Source organism: Saccostrea cucullata, unplaced genomic scaffold, assembly GCF_032062105.1.
Source record: "Saccostrea cucullata isolate Sc308-1 unplaced genomic scaffold, CSIRO_AGI_Scuc_v1 ctg2904, whole genome shotgun sequence".
Classification (NCBI taxonomy): Eukaryota; Metazoa; Mollusca; class Bivalvia; order Ostreida; family Ostreidae; genus Saccostrea; species Saccostrea cuccullata.
Window position 1 is genome coordinate 129,328 of NW_026921980.1, and position 19,361 is coordinate 148,688.

The 19,361-nt window shown below is 32.2% G+C and overlaps 1 pseudogene; it reads right to left on the minus strand.

The window, feature by feature from the left end:
• Positions 1–6,325: 6,325 nt before the first annotated feature.
• Positions 6,326–8,291, minus strand: LOC134261009 (uncharacterized; annotated as a pseudogene).
• Positions 8,292–19,361: the final 11,070 nt, after the last annotated feature.

A 19,361-nucleotide genomic window follows, 5' to 3' on the forward strand; every position in this document is an offset into this window, starting at 1 on the left:
TGGTATATTTTGTGAGACATATAAAAATTTTACAGTACAAATAATAGTATTAACATCATTGAATTTATTGGTTTTTACCTAAGTGATATGTACTAATCACTGCTGATAGATACAATATAATAGCCTCTCCACATGATCTGGCGATAAAGTTACCAAGATATCTGCAGTTATAAACTACGATTCTAGTACAATTTGTGTAATATAATGCAAGCATTGGAAACAAATGCTGATATTTTATAGTAACTGTATTTTTACGTTGGTGACATTTACTAATATTCTGATGAAACATTTTCCTGGGTTCTCCACGTGCTTTAGACTGAAATTACCAATATATCTTTTTTAAGAACAATTTCAGCTACTAGTTCCTTTTGTGCAAAATTGTGAAATTTTGAGACATAAATGTTGATATTATTGAAGTAACTGGATTTATACATAGCTGATATCTATTAATATTGCTGAAAAAAAAAACGAACAATGTCTTAGCTTTTCAATATGTTCTGGCTTTGAAGTACCCACGATTTCTGTCTTAATAAACTCAGCTACTTGTACCTTTTTCTTTGTTAAATTATGCAATTTTGAATAAGATTTTTAATCATTGAAGTAAACAGTTTTCACATTGCTGATATCTACAAATATTGCTGATAAAAACAATTAGCTCTTCCACATGATCTGGCACAGAAGGTTACCTAGTTATCTACAGCAATTAACTCAGATATTACCAATTAGGTGCAACATACTAATAATCCAAGTTTGAATACAAAGTAAAGACATCCTTGAAGTAACTTGATTCTAACATAGGTGATCTTTACCAACAATATTGTTGTTAATTTTCTCTTAGCTTCACCAAAGATCTTACACTTGAATATCCAAGATGAATGAAGTTAAATATTCAGTTGTAAGTATACTTTTTGTAAATAAAATGCAAGTTTCAGATACAAATATCGACATCATTTAAAAAAAGCTGATATTTCCTAATATTGTTGATATGAGTTTTCTCAAAGCTTCTCTACATGATCTTGCACCGAAGTTACCTCGATATCTGCAGTTATGTCTATAGCTACAAGTACATTTTGTGAAATACCATGGTATATGTTACTGCTAAAATATTGGCGTTCTTCAAGTAGCTGGGTATTAAGAGAGCTGATATCAACTGATAAGCAATTTGTTCGAAGTTCTTTTCACATACCATATGATTGACGATTTACGTTTATCTTTTTATATCTTTAGCGCTTCTAGAATATTTCTTAAGGCAATGAAGTAACAGGATTCTTACTAAGCTGATATATACTTGCATTGCTGATAAAGTCATTTTCGTACCTTCTCCACATTGTTCGGTACTGAAGTTTCCAATATATACCGGTATGTATAGTGATATACTCAGCCATCAGTACTTTTTGTAATATAATGAAGTTTGCGATATAAATATCGATTATCATTAAATTATCCAGGTTCTTACATAGTTGATATCTACTAAAATTTCTGAAGTAAACATCCCAACAGCTTCTCCATATGATAAAAAGACGCTAATGGAAATTTAACAACCAAGCTTTAAGCTAAGCGTGTTGACTTTAACTTTTCAGTAGTCATTTTTCCTTACTTATGCAGCAATATACCCTCATAATCTGCATACGGGGTTTCTATCTACCAGTTGATTCGATACTCAATAGCATGCTCTATGTATGAACAATGTCTAAAACAAATTGGGAGATCATGGTTACTGGCAGTCAAGTTAATGAAACAAGAATATCAGCAATCTAATTCAAAATCATCATTTCCTAAGTTAAATGGTCGATACAATGACATTGTCAGCAAATACATTTTTTTCACTAAGTCAAATGCTGTTTTTAAAAATATTTATTGGCCATTATTTTCATAATACTATTCGATATCTCCATAGATTTCACTGATGTTACCAAGATATGTACATGATATTTATTGCTACTAGTACTTTTGTTTATAAAGCATCAACTGTATTGTAGATAAAAGGTTAACATCAACGAAGTACAGTGCAAACCAGACCCAACCTGACACAAAGCAGTCCCAGATCAGACCCGGGGACTGCTTTCTGGGATTGCTTGGGTATCAGGTTGGGTCTGATTGGTACTGTAAGTTCGTATTTAGAGTACTAAAAGCTTCTGATACAGTAGTAAGATATTTCTTCAAGGTTCTTCAAATAAAATATGAAAATCTAGTTACTTCAATGAAGTCATTATTTGTATCCCTAATTGCATTTTACTGCACAAAAAATACAAGAAGCGGAGTTTATAACTATAGATATATTAGTAACATCAGTTTCAGATCAGTAGTATTACTTTTATTTTTCTTTGAAAAGATGTTTGTATTTTGCATAGGGATGTGGAGATAACGAACAGTATTCAATCTCAAAGTCCATTAAACAATACAAAATAAGAGCAGAACAAACACGAACCCCCGAAACATCAGAGGTGGGATCAGGTGCCATGGAGGAGTGAGCATCCCCTGCCGACCGGTCACACCCGCTGTGTGCTCCTTGTCATGATCAGGAAATAACGGAAAAAATCCGTCGTCAATTCAGTGTATAAATAATGGACTAACAATTGGTATGAAAAACGTCAGTCAGCATTTGACTCAATGATAAACTGTATTTGCTGACAAGGTCATTGTATCGACCATAGAACTTACGAAATGATGCATTTAAACGAGACTGCTGATATTCTTGTTTCGTCAACTTGCTTGTCAATAATTTACCTCGTTTTAGAAATTGTTCATACGTAGAGCATGCTTTTGCGTATCGAATCAACTGAGACATACTAGTATATACTTCGAGGCATATTGCTGCATAAGTAAGGGAAGTTGACGATAGAAAAGTTAAAGTCATCACGTTTATCATATAGCTTGGTTGTTAGATTACCATTAGTGTCTTTTTCAAGTAAAATATCCAAGTATGAAACAGAAGTGTCGGACTTTGTGGTTTCTTTTATCTCAAGCTCACCAGGATATATCGTATCGACGTAGGAATGGAAATTACCATTATTAATTGACAATACGTCGTCGATATATCTAAATGTCGAGTTGAAGGCCACAGCAAGTGTTTTCTCCTTTTCACGCATAAGATTTTGCATAAATTCTGCTTCATATGAATATTAAAATGTCTGCTAATAACGGGGCGCAATTTGTACCCATGTGGATTCCAGTAGACTGTTGGAATACCTGGTCTCCAAAAACCACATAGATGTTGTCAATCAGAAATTGATTTCCTTTCCGTTATTTCCTGATCATGACAAGGATCACACAGCGGGTGTGACCGGTCGGCAGGGGATGTTCACTCCTCCATGGCACCTGATCCCACCTCTGATGTTTCGGGGGTACGTGCTTGCTCTGCTTTGATTTTGTATTGTTTTATGGACCTTGAGATTGAATACTGTTCGTTACCTCTATCTCCTTCTTAATAATGTCTTTTTCTTAGAGTTGTATTTTACAGGTTTTATGTATATGTGTTCGTTATATTTTTACCGTACTATTTAATTAAAAGCTGGTTGTATATTTCCTTTATGTTTTGCTAACTACAGGGTAATACTTATTATAAAATTGAGATCTTCACAAAAATTGCATTAAACATACAATATCATCAATATGAGAAGAAGGTGAAAATGATAATAATAATAATAAAAGCGGCTAATGAAGGATATGGAGATAACGAACAGTATTCAATCTCAAAATTGAAAAAAAAAGAAAAAGAAGAAAAAGAAAGCATAGATGGTATATCGACAAAAACTTTGAATAGGTTCATCTGTACTATATATCCTGAAATATCCTCCTATTTTTTGTATAGTTTTATGCAATTTTGTTCTGGAATACTCTCGTTATCTCCATATGTTTCATGAACTTTATACCCTGAAAAGGCAATTGTAACGTAATGTTGACCATTGAACAATTTCCTTGCCTCAATGAAATATGAAGATAATGAGCATCAATCATTCCTCTTGAACGAATATTAAAAAGTTCGTTAGGGTCAATAACTTCATCCTCAGTTTTACATCCCTCACAATAGGAAGTTTTTTTTAAATTAAATATATTTTTTAACCAGACCCACACTGTTATTTACAGTTGCTTTTACAAGGATTATCCGGTAAAATCATGGACATGTTCTCTATATTGAAAAGTAACCATCACTTCGTTCTAAAATTCTCACTAATCTTTAGTACATTTTTCATTAATAAACATAGCAAATTTTAAATAGATATATACATATATAAATAAAGTTGTTCTGAGATTTTATGTTATGCGGTGTATCACTTTACGGAGCACGGATAATAACGTCAAAGTGTCTAAATCAGCGTCACTCTTTGCTGAATAAATCTTGGATAAGTCCCGCTTAAAATTAAGAATTTCGTTGATGAATATATTTGAGTTTAACTTGATTCTTCTATTAACAGTCGAGGAACCAATCTCGAACACACATGGGAACTTCTGTTTATTTATTAGTAATTTAGAAAGTAATCTCACTATCATTCAGCTAAATAGGTAATCCTTATATCGACGGTCTACACTGACAACGTATTTTTGTTTTACCATTATTGTTTTAAATGGGACTCGATAAAACAAATCGATGAGAAAACTCCCATTTCGACTGTAACTAAACATCTGGTGATATTTTCGTTTTTTTTCTTCATATTATGTATTTTAATGCGTATTTACTACATCTAAATAAATTGCAAACTGTACTGCTATCTGTTACGCTGTAAAGTTAAGCTCGGATCTGTGATGTTCAATATTGCTAATCATATGCCTTTTAAACTGCGATACTTCACAGAAGATACATCTAAAAAAATCAGATTTTTACTCAAAATCCAATATGTCAACAACATGACTAAATTAATGTAAGTAATATGCCAAATCACAAATTTGTTTGTCAGAATGAGTTCAGTATATCAGATTGGCGTTGAAATATAGCATTAAGCAATTTTGGGGCAATATGAAAAATATATCTTTCCTTCTGTCTTTTACAATGCAGAAGTGAAACAAGAATTAGATAGATTAACGATCAGTGTGAACTGGTTCCTTGTGACAAAGCAGGTGACAACATTGTCTTTGTTTAGAAGTCTCATCATTTTAATTGTATTTTAAAGTATCGAACTAGAATTAAATTATGCAAGTGGTATTCCACATTACACACGTAGCTCTCTTTCTAAGGAGATTTTTGAGATGGTGTTGAGGAAGCCAGATATAGATAGACTTTCCATGAAAAAATTGTTCAAAGGGACTGGGTAAAATTAGTGCGTATCTGATGAAAGCCTAATTGTTTAATTATATAAGGTAGGAATGAATCAAAGAAAACATGTATATTATAAATTGTTGATGACTCTACGTGTAGAAATGCACACATTCTTATTAGATAAATAACATGTATTAAAGAGGATTCCTAATCACACTTCCAATACACGTATTGTTCATAGTTTTGAATCATATATTTTGAAAATCTGCTATTCAAAAAAAAAATATCGGATTGTCCATCCCTTAGAGAAAAAAGCAGGTCGTAGATAAAAAAAATATATCAGTCTACATTTATTTCACAAATCAAAATTATGTTCCTGTAACAATACAAAGATTAATTTTACATAAGGTAAAAAGGAGATACAAAAACGAGGCTTTAATTTCTCAACAATAGTGATTTTTTTTCTCAAGAAATAATAATGTGACAGATAACTGCACAAATTGAATAGAATCATGAAACAGCGTAAGCTGATCTAATTCAAATGCACAATGTATGTCTTCATAAAAAGACAATATATATCAACAGTACTGTAGATCACTTAATTTTCGCGACACCTTATTTTCGCGAGATTGTCATTGACTCTTTATTAGCGAGACAAAATTTTCACGAATTGTGGTCTTTGCTCTATATAATCCTAAGAAATTCTATTATACACGAGAATGAAATTTTCGCGAGCATACCGTCTCGCTTAATTACTCGAAAATAAAGTTCTCGCGAGTAAAAAGAGATTTACAGTAATTTAAATCAAAGCAAATCTGTATATCCTCTTGAAAACATTGTTTAAAAGATAATAGCGGAATGCAACACATATTGTTACAGAATGTAACCCTTTGAGAACAGAAGAGCATTAATAAAAATATCTCACAGGGTTTTTAAAATAGATCTTGGATATGATCTTTGAAAAAAAGACTTTAATATAATCTTTAAACGATTGGACTGGTATGAAAAAAATGACATCTTTTTTATTTCACAATTCGGTAGCATCATTCTGGAAAGTGTTGCTTCCCTAATATTCTGAAGTTGATCTTGTTGCCACGCATATTGATAACACTTTTGGGAACCCAAAAAATCTCCACATATCTGTTTGCAGATACCAAGTATTTGCCATGAAATACCTTTGACAGGAACAGATACATTAGCCCCGTCATCATAGAGAATCAGAGTCTCTAGATCCTGTAGAGTTTTTTTGTGATCTGACTGTGTCACCCAGTCTGTGGTGATTCAATATAAACAGCATGTGCAACATCACTAAAGGTGGAATGCATAATGAAGGCAACCCATTCATCTGAATGACTTTCTGTTCTAACACTAATTCCTCAATGTAAGTGTACCTACATTCTAATACAACATCTCTCATTTGTGATTTCCTTAATTTATCACCCAGAGACATTTTTTTCATGAATCGTCTATACTCAAATATATTCACATCTATGGGACCATTATATATAGTATATGGCATTGACATTTTCTCCTTTGTTTTCTGTAAACAACTAAGTGAATGTTCAAATCGACGGGTTCTGTACAAATACATCGCAAGATACAGACTGTTTGACACATAGCCAAGTGTACATGACAATTTTAGCAATGCTGGTACTTTATTAGCTTTATAATATCTCTTATTGCAATCTTTCGTAGGAGAAATACTACTCTGTATAAACATGGCAGTTGAATGTAACACTTCTGATGTCATACATTGTAATATTACTGTTTGATACGAAGTCAATCTTTTCCTTTTTACACGTTCTATTTGTTTCATGTACATTGCGAATTCTTCATTACGAAATATTTGTAGTTTTAAATATAGTAATTCATGAAAAAAAAATTAATTCTAGATATGTATTAGATATGAAACTACTCTCCTCTGTACAGACTGGACGGGTTCTTTTTAACATGGCGTTAATGAAGTAAGGTCTCAAAGTTTGACTAAACAGTAGACATGAAATTCCTTCTTTATACAAATCATACAACTGACAAAACAGTGCGGTTTGTGCAGAACCGGTGACTTTCAGTCGAAACATGTTGTTTTGTGGAATAAAAAAATTTGGACAATTCCCTATACGGACCCAACATATCAATAACTTAAAACATTCCCAGAAACAATACAATAAATTATCGGGAGCCCAAGTTAAATCGATATTTCTCTGAATAACCCAAAACATAATTGTCTTTATAAAGTACGAACAAAGAAGGGGTTTATTTTTTTTAGAATTAATCACTTCTTTAAGAAAAATTTTAAAGAGACCATAACACAAAAACTGACAGTGATTCATTGAATAGACAAGTTTGTATTCTGCTTTCGAAAATGAGATTCTCCATTCTAGTTCATTTTCAGTTGTACTGCCGATAGGAACAACATGGAATCCTCCGTTTAATATATCCGATATAACATCCTCAGATGGCCAACCTTGTGTACGACATCTTTGTATCCATGGTAGAGACATCGTCGGCCAGTGATGTGATAGTAAACAGCATGCATAGTCAGTTTCTGTATGCATTATTTCAAGTGTAGAACAAGGTCCGTGGTGGACAGCAGAAGCAGCGAAAGGAGTGTCAGAGCTGAGCTGGAGTAATAGCATAAAGGTATTGCGGAATAATGTACTAGATATATAAAATTTACCATTTATCACAACATAAGAGAGTAATGAAATAACATTTATTGATGAACTCAACACATTCAGTCTGGTAAATTCCGGTGATATATCATCCCACTCCATAAGAATCACAGTGTGCTGTGGGAGACAGTAAAACTGAACTGAGAGAGATCACAGATTACCTTATGGTTTGGAGGCCAGTACATCCAATCCATATCTGAAGTTTTCAGTCTGAATCCTTCACGTTTACTCCCACTTAGCATTTTCACAAATGACTTCTGCATATCTATACGAGCCTCCACATCCTCTCTAGTTTCCACCACTTCCCTTCTCAACCTCACTTCTGTCGGGGTTCCTAATTCATTACAGAGATCCACATAAACCATTTCTGATAGTTGGGACATTTGAAACACTGTGATGTATTATAGAATAATTAAACAGCTCAAATCTAAAAAAAAGTAAAGAAAATGAAGAAAATTGCTCTTTGAATCATGATGTTCTGTTCTCAATAGGTAAGGAAAAATATGGTTTATTTCAAATGTTTACATTTTATAAAAGAGATACATGTAAGTAACAAACAGTATTCAAGCTAAAATGTCGATTAAAACAATACAAATCAGGAGCAGAGCAAACGCGGACCTCTAAAACATTATAGTTTGGATATGTAAAAATTCTCCATCTTGTAAATTTTTAGTTTGAAAAAGATTTATTGGTACTTTGAATAACAAGCTGAATTTGGTAACAATATTCTACAGCATTTTAGAACTAAGCAAAGGTACTGTCAGCAATGAGCTCCTAAATGATACTTCCTTCTCCCATATGAATACCATGACAGTGTCCATGTTTTGCTATAGGAAACCCAAAATATGTGTCGGATAAAAACGTGAAATAGAAGGTGCACAGTGGCAATATGTAGTAAAGAATTTCTAAATGTCTCGTCTAATTTCATCTAGTGGTATATGAGAAGTTGCGGATAAGAGATGGGTACCCCAAATACCACAAAGCGTAACTGACGGACGGACAGACGGACGTCACGATTACTATTTACCCCCCCCCCTCTCGCGTTTCAAGCAGGGGGTATAAGTAAGGGATACAAGACGAAGATGGTCTAATATGTCAGATACGGGACTGGGACGAGGTGCGAAGCACCGAGTCTCAGTCCCGTATCTGACATAATAGACCATCTGAGTTTTGTATCTTACAAAAAAAATTTTTAAATGCACTTTTGTATTGGCTATTGTCATAATATGATACTTGTGACGGTGACCAAACCAGATGAATGGGGCGCTTAAGGGTTTCAGATATTTCTTTCAAAGGGATGAATAGGTTTTGAATTAAAAACCTTTATTGAACCCCAATCATATATTATTTATCTAGGGCTGAAACGATACGCCCCCTCCACGATACGATACGTATTGCAATACTTGTGTCACAATTCAATTTTTTCAATACGATACAATTTAAGAACGAAACTATTCACAAGGTTAAAGAAAACGTATTCAGATTTAAAAAACAAAGAGTAAAAAGTGGTGATACAATAGAAATATACTACCAGGGGTATGCAATCTAAAAATTCAAGTACTAGCCCATGGGCTAGTGGCAGCAATAAAGTTACTAGCCCCAAGTAAAACGTTATTAGCCCAAATATAGGGACAAAAATTAAAATAAAACAAATGTTGAATAAAAAATTATTCATTGAAAAAGTCAGGGTACTAGGTCAATCTTTTGAAAATTAAAATTTTATTCTCACTAAAAAATTAAATCATATAAAATTAATGATTATGACAGAAAATAAAAATGAATTTAAAAAAAAAATCTGAAGATCTTTCCTTTTCTGATTATTTTGCACTAGCTCATTTAGAATGAATAATTCATTTTGTTTTCATATTAAATCCTTGAAATACACTAGAAATATATTTCATGTGAATCACACTGATCTTTCAGTTGATTGAGTGATCGTAGATAATTTAACGAGATATCTGCATGTATTTACAATAAAAGGAGGAAATTCGGATTAGGAAAACACGATCGTTTTTGGAAGTAAATAAGTCAGGAAGTACTGCAAAATGGAGAAAATTATGGAGATTTATTGACAGTAGGAGCATGCTGCCTGGAAAATATTCACTGGTTGGGAATTTGATAGCAAAAAATGAGTAAAATACCGGTTGTACTTTTCATGTATTACATGCGTAGTTATAATTTTTTAATTTTTGTTAATTGCACATCTCTGATACTTGTGGTTCTGTTGATTAAGAACACTTTATTCGTATAAATAATAGCAGAGGCAGCCTACTCTGCAACTTTACCGTCCCAATTTTCTCCCTCGTGTGTGTCAAACTGTTAAAATAAGGTCGAACCCGATCTATTTCAAAGAGTTAACCAAACCCGATTATAAAAAAAACGTATCGAACCGAAAATCGAGATGGTGAATCGAACATTGAACCGAGCACTTATATCGAACAATATCGATATTTCGGTGAATCGTTTCAGCCCTAGTTACTATTCATGTAGAATCATTGGTTTTTACTGGTGTAAAGTTTTTACTGTAGTTAACTTATGATAATAAATTGTTGAGAGTATTGTGAAGGATACAAGCATATTTTTTAACGTATGAAGATGTAAGTGACCTGTAGGCAAATATATAAAAGTGCCGTTTTTTAACTTGGATAATGGATATCAAAAGCAAATCTGTTTTACAATAAAATATAATTTAAATATATTGTTGAAATTAATTTTGGGAAAAAATTCAATTTGGCATGGGATATATTATACAGGATAATGTAAACTTGTCCGAATGTTACCTTCTACAATGCACCACTTTACGTGGATTTATTTGGATGTGTTTTTTGAAATAATCACAAATTTAAAATGTTTTAAAATATGGTCGTTTCACAATCAGTGACCTGTCTGGACGGAATATACATTCTAATGGATTTCTGAAAAACTCCTATTTTGAAGTTTGTGATAAATTGGTTTCTAATACAGTTTAAATTGGATAACGAGATGTTGATTGCTATTGCTTTTTTCGAGAAGAATTGGAACATGTTTCTATATAAAATGCATAATGTTTGTTTATTTTCTGTCTAATTTGAAATCTTCATTGCTGTGCAAAATCTAGGTGACGTCATCCTGATTTTTTCACACACCTGTCCAGTATTATTTTTATTACAATATTAACATAATCATGGTTTTATATTATCATTTATCAAATTATATTTGGAGGAAATTATGGTTTTGGTGCACAAAAGGTGTAGTCACAAAAGTTTTAACTAGAGGTACTGTGCGCACTGACTTCATTGCCTACCATATGATTATAATGACAAAGACCATGTTTTTTTCTGGGAGGACCGAAATGAGTGTCAGATCAAAAAGTAAAATAAAAGATGTGCAATGGCATTTTGTAATAAAGAATATGTGCAAATATCATTCAGTTTTATCCAGTGGTATAGGAGGAATTGCGGATAGGAGATGTGTACTCTTTAATATCATAGAAGTTGCAGTGTCTATGCTATTTTGTGCTTTGCATTAAAATATAATACAAGTCTTTGTTCCTTTACAAACCTAATATTAAGATTTGTAAATGCAATATTAAATCATATATGACTGTTGACGGTATGAAATATTGCAAGTCTCTTTTATTCGGGAAAACTGTTTTTGCATAACTACGCATTTCTGTCTTCTTTCAAATAATTTCATACCCAATTTCACACACATGTTATTTTCTCATGATAGCTTTCCAGTCTATATGGGCTGTTTATTCCATAGTTTGTGCAAATGTATTTTTAGTATTATAAAAACTTAGATTTCAAAATATACCTGTTTCGAGTTGAAGATTGCCGAGTGTATAAAATATTTTATAAGGTTCATAAACCCTCTGCTCATTCATATAAAATGCAGCTTTAACTCTAATGATTTTCCAAAAGAAATCTGTTTTACAATAAAATATAAACATTTATAGCATAATACTTTTGGTAGAAAGTATTAACACACATTTTTGGAATTTTTTGACAAGCCTAACAATAGCCAAACCATAGGTACTGTGAGCACAGAGCTCACTCCTCCAGGGCATATCCCTCCTTCATATGATTATAATAGCAAAGTTTAATTTTTGCTCTGGAAAACCCAAAATATGTTTTGTTTTATGGACTTTTGATCTTGAATACTGTTGTTATACCACATATAAGAGAAGTTGTCTTTCTTGTCAAAATATCGATGAACCTTAAAGAAAATACATACGTATTGTATGACTATGTATACGTATCAATTCCGTTATTACAACGATGTTACTGAATTCCAGAGACTTTAGGCCTTGTGATCTAAAAAAAAAAGATCTAAAATAAAGTTCAAACTATTGCTAATTATAAAAAAACTGCTGGAAAAGTGCATTATTTTAACGTTATCAACGAATAAATTTAGATATTTACAAAACGTTTTGTAAAAAAAAAACATCTCTTTGGCTATCTTTTAAAGAATGTTTGTTTGTCTTCTCCTGTCCATCTTTTTAGAGAGGGTCTAAGTCTTTTTAAAATATAGAAATATGAACTAGGTCTTTGAACTTATATTGCCCCTCGAAATTTTAAAGTTTTGAAATCCAACCTTTACATGGCCTGGATACCTCGTATCTGAAACATAATTCTCCATCGTGTTCATGTTCTTCTTCGCCCTATAACTATAGTCCTGCTGGACACGTTATTACAGGTGACGTAAATATAGTTAATAATGATGGCGTTTAATATATCACTTATTTTAAAAGGTCCGAAGTAAAGGGAACCGCGATCCTTCAACTGGCGTCGGAATTTCATAAATATTATGGATTCTGTTGAAAATCACGCCAGACGATTGGCCAGATATGATTATGTCAGAATGGATTAAATGTATCAGATATTTGTTTTGTGTTCGGAACCTTTTATAGAGGAGGTGTTCTACAAATTATAAAAACGATGAGTGTCTAAGTAATGTAGCTCTGGCAGTGGCTCTGGAGAGAGTTCGCGTTTTTACAGCAAGAATAAATATCACGGAAATGTGGCTAGGAAGTGACTAGCACTTGCAGACATGGTAAAGGAAAAGTTATGTTGCGTTTTAGTTTTCACCACCCTATAATATCATTCTGTAGAAATGTACTTCAATTGATCTCTCTTGAATTCATTCAAATTTAAATTATAAGTATTACCTATGATACAATTTTCTGCTATCATGAATTAAAATTTCATTTTTGACAAATGTTTTTGCATGGGAACCGGGACTATATTTTTTGGCGACAGATTAGCAAATGAGGCACCAATGTGACTTTAACTGACCAATCAGTTGAATGAGAATTGCATCATGGGTTACTACGAATACTACAGGAATTTTACGCTAGATAAATTGCTTTATTGTACTATCGGTGAATACAATTGACAGGTGGATTCTCTGGCCAAAACATGTGACCACGAGTATATAGTTATGTAAAAAATGGTTTGTCCATTTAAATGCATACGAGAAGCTGCTCATCCTTGAAGTGCCGGTGTTCTGAACTTGACACTAACTACATATACATTTTATTAAACATATTTTTTTCTAGTTAACAACAAATTAAAAACGTCCGTGAAATCTTTTATGGTTTCTAATCTTTGCATTTGGTTCATAAGAACATTTTTTTTATTTTGCACTCCATTGTCATGATCATAGATTGACCTGAACCACGTGTTCGAAGTGAATTGTAAACATGCATTTGGCCTAAACGTATTCAATCAACAAATGGTCAGTTGCTTGTGGTTAGATCCTCTGTGCTCATTAATAACAATAGCCATACAAGGAAAACAAAGGTTTGTCAGTGTAGATGATATAACACATTTTTTACCAGCGTATCGGTCGCTAGTGGGCTCTAAACTATGATAAGATATGTTTTTATTTAAACCCCCCCCCCATCTTTTAGCCACCCTTTTCTGCTGAAAATCATGGAAAGTCTTTCAGAGAGGTCTGGAAACACATTTTTCACAAGACATGTTTTCAAAGAATTAAACGGACTATAGCAATTTCCTGCTTACTGCCAATTTTATTTATAAAACCGGTTCTACCCTATAACCTTTGAATAGGTAAACCTAAACCACGTGTCTCGAATTTTAATCACAATAACAATAGTAGGGGTGCATGTTAAAGTCGCGTATTAAAAGATTGAGGGGCAATATGAAAACCACCTATCCTTCTGCGTTCAATAATTCAGAAGTGGAAAAAGAATTAGATAGATTATATGATCAGCACGTACTGGTCCCTGTCGACAAAGCAGGTAAAAACATTGTCTTTGTTTGTAAGGCTTATTATATAATTATGATTTAGAAGAACATAGATTTAATTCTACAAGTGGTAATCCTACTTATACTCATACTTCCCTTTCTAAGGAAGAAATTCTTCAAAATCATATGTCAGTTTTAAATATTTTTTAATATTCCACAGAGTCAAAATGAATTTGAACTACCCTATATATATTTGGATTCCGAAACTTCATAAAAATCCTTACAAGCAAAGATACATTGCAGGTTCCAGTAAATGTTCAACCAAGCCTCTTTCATTACTCCTCACTAAGATATTGACAGTAGTGAAGGAAAACTTCAAGAGTACTGTGCAACAATATATTCAAGAAGTGGTGTGAATCAGATGTGGATATTAAAAAATTCCAAAGAACCTTTGGACAATTTGAAATCACAAGATATACAAAGGATAGTGAACATGACTAGCAATACTTTTCTGAAGTCAGCACATTTTCCTGTACTCAGAAAAATGAAATTTTCAACAACAAAAAAATCTTCTATGATTGTGCATAATGTAATTTGAAATGTTCACCAAAAATGTAATAACGTAATAGGTAATATACCTAGTTTATTACATTTTGCATTTTTTACATTTGCGTCGAGAGCAACATTGAAATTATAATACTAAGTGTAATACTAGCAAATATTCTTTAGATGGTTTTCATTTTGCTTACCGGTAATAACATTTTGCATTAAGATAAACTCAAAATTTAATGGAGCAAAATGTTTGCTTCCAAATTAACGCAAAATTTAATAACGCAAAATGAAATAATCCTTAAAAGTCTGTTTTTATATTTTTTCTAAAATTAAATTCTACAACATTGATTTCGACACAATGTGTAATAACAAGCAAATGTCGTAACACCAGTATATTACATTTCTCGTTGGTATTACAGTTCGCGTTGTAACAGAGCATATTTAATGCATAAGAAAATATAAATTACTAATTAAAGTAAGTGTTGAGTTTTTTTTTCGTATATACTTTCAGAACCAGTACATTAATATTTGTCCTTCCAAAGAAGGTCAGATATTTCTTCGGATATCGACTTACGGAAAAAAAGACCTGCCAACTGTGTGATATAAAGGCTAAAAAGAGAAAGATGGGAGAGACTTGACTGTTTATCTGAAGAAATCGTATTGTTTTTCAGAGAAGAATCTGGAACATGTTTTACGATGTATGTATGAAGGTGCTAATTTGTTTGCAATTATTTTCATCTATCTTGAAATCTTATTGCATGGAAAATCTTTAGTTTGTGGTTTATTCCCTAAACCTTCCCACTATATTTATTACAAGAAAGACACAAAGTCTTGTTTTTATATCATCATTTATTAAATTATATTTGGAGGGAATTGTGGTTTTGGTGCACATGGTGTAGTCACAAAAGTAAGAAAAAAAGATGAATTAAAATGCCTAAAAGTTTACATCTAGTAAAGCTTTACCATTTTAATGGGAGGCTGTGATTTTAGAAGAAAAGGATGAGTAGTAAAAGTCCGGCCAATTTTTTGATAGTTTTTGTTAAAATAATAAATTCCGATAATTTACCATGTTTCACTTCTCGTATGCACTTAAAAAATCTGAATTATATAAAAAACAATTCTACGATCCTTGTTTACTAAAATAATGAATACATGTTCTTTGTCCTTTTTGACAAATTTTATTTTATGAAATGCAATTTAAACTCTGCAATATGACTGTTGTACGGTTTATCTTATAAAATATTTAATCTCTCAAGAGGGACAATAATAAAATATCGCCTAACAAAAATACTATAGATAACTATAGTTACTATTCATGTAGAATCATTGGTTTTTACTGGTGTAAAGTTTTTACTGTAGTTAATCATTAGATTTCAAATTGTTTCGAGTTTTCCAAGTGATACATGCATATTTTATAAGGTTCATTAACCCTCTGGTCATTCATATAAAATGCAGCTTTAACTCTAATGATTTTCCAAAAGAAATCTGTTTTACAATAAAATATAAACAATTATAGCATAACTTGTGGGGCAAAATTGGAGAGAAAAACACTTCAATTTGGCATATTTATAAAGGAATAATAGAAATTTATTTCATTGGTCGGCAGGGGATGCTCACTCCTCCAGGGCACCTGATCCCACCTCCGATGTTTTGGAGGTCCATTTTTGCTCTGCTCCTGTTTTGTTTTGTTTTAGTGACTTTTGATCTTGAATACTGTTCGTTATCTCCATATGTTTCATTTCATTGAGAGTTGTCTTTCTTATCAGAATATCGATGAACCTTAAAGAAAATACGTATTGTATGACTATATATACGCATCATTTCCGTTATTACAACGATTTTACTGAATTCCAGAGATTTACGGCATTGTGTGATCTCAAAAAAAGATCTAAAATAAAGTTTCAACTATTGTTAATTATAGTAAACTGCTGGAAATGTGCATGGTTTTAACGTTATCAACGAATAAATTTAGATATTTACAAAACGTTTTGTAATAAAAATCATCTCTTTGGCTATCTTTTAAAGAATTTGTTTTCTCCCGTCCATCTTATTAGAGAGGGTCTAAGTCTTTTTTAAATATAGAAATATGAACTAGGTCTTTGAACTTATATTTCCTCGAAATTTTAAGGTTTGAAATCCAACCTTTACATGGACTGGATACCGAGTATCTGAAGCATAATCCTCCATCGTGTTCATATTCTTCTTCTCCCTATAACTACAGTATAGTCCTGCTGGACACGTTATTACAGATGACGTAAATATAGTTAATAATGAGGACATTATATCACTTATTTTTAAAAGGTCCTAAGTATAGGGAACTGCGATCCTTCAACTGGCATCGGAATGTCATAAATATTATGGATTCTGTTGAAAATTACGCCAGTCGATGGGCCAGATATGAAAAAGAAGACGTTGACACCCTGTCAGAATGGATTAAATGTATCAGATCCATGTTAAAGTCGCGTAATAAAAGATTGAGGGGCAATATGAAAACCATCTATCCTTCTGCGTTCAATAATCCAGAAGTGAAAAAAGAATTAGATAGATTACATGATCAGTACGTACTGGTCCCTTTTACATCCATAGTTCCCTTTCTACGGAAAAAAAAATCTAAATAATACAGTGTACATGTATATCAGTTTCGAATACTTTTAATATCCTAAAGAACCAAAATGAATTTGAACTACCATATATATAGTGGATTCCAAAACTTCACCAGAATCCTTACAAAAAGATACATAGCGGGTTCCAGTCAATGTTAAACCAAGCCTATTTCTTTACTCCTTACTTAGATATTAACCGTAATGAAGGAGAATCGTCAAGAGTAGTGTGCAACAATATATTAAAAAAATTGTGTAAATCAGATGTGGATGCTTTAAAATTCCAAGGATTATTTGGACAATTCGGAGTAACTAGCTTAAAATATTATGCCTTTTCAACTTTATACACAGCCATTCTCTTCGACTTCGATAAGTCCAAGCTTTTCGATATCATTGACAACTGCTTTTACAATATAAAAATTTACCTTCCTTAAAAAAGCTTTCCATTGGTCATTTCTAAATTATTTTGTTTAAAAAACATTCCGATTGTACACACAAATACTCTTTAGTCGACAACAAAAAGATGCTTTAGTTTCTGATTGACAATATCTATATTGTTTGTGGAGACCAGGCCTTCCAAAAAATTTATTGGAAATTCCATGGGTACCCATTGCCCCCCGTTATAAGCAGACTTATTCCTGTATTCATATGAAACAGAATTAGTGCAAAATCTTATGCATTAAACGAAGAAAACACAAACACTTGCTTCGGCTTTCAATTTGACATTTATAGATATCGACGACGTATTATCGGTTGACAATGCATATGGTAATTTCTATTCTTATGTAGATACGATATACCCTGTTGAGCTTGAGATAAAATATACCACAGAGTCTGACAAATCTGTTTCATATTTGGATATTTTACTTGCAAAAGACGTTAATGGTAATCTAACAATCAAGTTCTATGATTAACATAATGGCTTTAACTTTTCTATCCTCAACTTTCCTTACTTATGCAGCAATATACTTTCATCACCTGCATACGGGGTATCTAAGTTGATTCAATACGCAAGAGCATGATTTAAGTATGAACAATGTAAAATGAGTAAATTATTGAAAAACAAGTTGACGAAACAAGAATATCAGCAGTTTTGAATTCGTTTAAAGTCATCATTTAGAAAGTTCTATAGCCAGTACAATGCCATTGTCAGCTAGTACAATTTATTATTGATTCAAATGCTGACTAAGTTTTTCATACGAATTGTTGATCCATTCTTTATGCACTGAATTTAAGACGGATCTTCTCGTTATTTTATATAATGATAAAGAGCATATGGCCTGTGACAGGTCAGCATGGGATGCTCACTCCTCATGGTATCTGACCTCTATCTGACATCTACCTCTGATGTTTCGGAGGTCCGTTTTTTTCTGCTTCCATTTTGTATCGCTTTATGGACTTTTGTTTTTGCATTCTGTTTTTTATCTCTATGTTTCATACCGTTGCAATGTAGAATTAATCAGAAACAACATATGTTCATATTTAGTTGACAATCTATGCTTTTTACGTAAAATGATTTTTTTTTAAAACGAAATAGTTTATTTAATTCATTAATGCTATAAAATTATGGATGCATCATATTATATAAGGTAAAAGAGTCTATTTTTATAGTCACTTTTAGATAAAAAATACATTGATACTGCTTTAAAAATATGACATATTGGTGAAGAACATGATAAACACGTGTTTCTCAATTAATTTTATGTTGAGAATAAACTATTATAGTACTTCATTAAGGTTAGAAAATAGTGTATCATATTAATAATGCAGAGATAGAGAGAGAGAGAGAGAGAGAGAGAGAGAGAGAGAGAGAGAGAGAGAGAGAGAGAGAGAGAGAGAGAGAGAGAGAGAGAGAGAAAGAGAGAGAGAGACACAGACAAAGAGAAAAATAGGAGGAGTCTGATTCCAATTTTTTAATTATTGGCAGAAAAAAATCACTTAACGATCGTTTTAAAGTTCCAAAATACTACAGAAAAGTGCTATTTTTAAATGAAATTGATATGGTTTACATTCAAATTTTGCCCTATGATTTTCTAAAAAATGACAATGGTGTAAAAGTTGTAAACTTATAGTGACCGTTGTTATTCGATGCAGAAAAATCATTCACATAATTTTTCTCACATGTGTTTTTAAATGCTAATTTTGACGTCAT